We start from the raw sequence: 1,139 nt of genomic DNA on the forward strand, positions 1-1,139 counted from the left end.
ATCCAAGTTTTTTTGGTGAAACTAGGACCCCTGACACCCCTACAGACCCAAAAAATATATCCTTACCACATCTGTCTCCCAAAATATATCCTAAGGCCAAGCCAGGGCAAAAATATATTTCTAAGGTGTGACAGTGACATTTCAGGGTCCACTCACCAAAAATATATCCTTACTGCTTTTCACTTGCAAAATATATTTTAGTGGTGTGACACAGACATTATAATTTTTGTGTGACATTTCAGGGTCCACGTCTCAAGAATATATTTTAGATTTCAGGGCTTTCTAGGACCCATATATATCTAGAATATAGATATGGTCCATGATATTTAGTCATGTAACTTATGTGTAGTTTGCATGACTAATAGTCAGTTGGCAGTGGGTGACTGAAGTGTTCCCTCTTGGCTTCAGCTATGCAAGAAGTTCAGAGTGAACGCTTCACAATGGTGGGGGCACCGCGGACTTCACCAAAGCATGGTTGAAGTCTGCATCTCTTGGTAGAGGGAGAGCTGGAGAGTTGTGGGAATGTGCCAGCTCATCACAGGAGGAACCTTAGCATGGAGGGTAGCTGCTGCTCGCGCACTTCGTGGCAGGCTTACTACTTCATGTGAAAGGGCTCATCCATCTAGTGCTTGAAAGTCCAGTCCAGTCTGGTTTTTTGGCCCAAAACGAAAAGACCCAGACCCAGACCGGTCCACACAATTCCTAAAACCTCAAAATACCGGACCAGGACTGGTCTTTTGCAAGACTGCGGTCTTTTTCGGTCTTTGGACCAGTCTTGGTCCAAACTGGTTACAACCGGTTCAAGACCGGTTTTTCAACTTAATATGCAATAATATTTGCAATTGTGAGTCAGTAAATTTATTGAGATTCTCCGTAGCTTCAAAACGAGTGCAAGAACATTAAATTCCGTTTAGAATTGATGTATCTACAAAAATACCAAGGTACATCTACTATTTTCACGAAATATTTTACTATTTTATATGTATCTTTGTCAGTTTTTGGCCTAAAAATATGATCTTAGGTGTGTTTTGAAGGGTTATTATGTAGGTACAAAAGACCAGTATTAATCAACCAGACCGGTCCATGTTAACCGGTCTTTTTGCGGTCTTTTAATCTCAAATCTGCAAGACCAAGACTGC

This window comes from Laccaria bicolor, genomic scaffold (assembly GCF_000143565.1).
Source record: "Laccaria bicolor S238N-H82 LACBIscaffold_44 genomic scaffold, whole genome shotgun sequence".
In the NCBI taxonomy this organism is placed as follows: Eukaryota; Fungi; Basidiomycota; class Agaricomycetes; order Agaricales; family Hydnangiaceae; genus Laccaria; species Laccaria bicolor.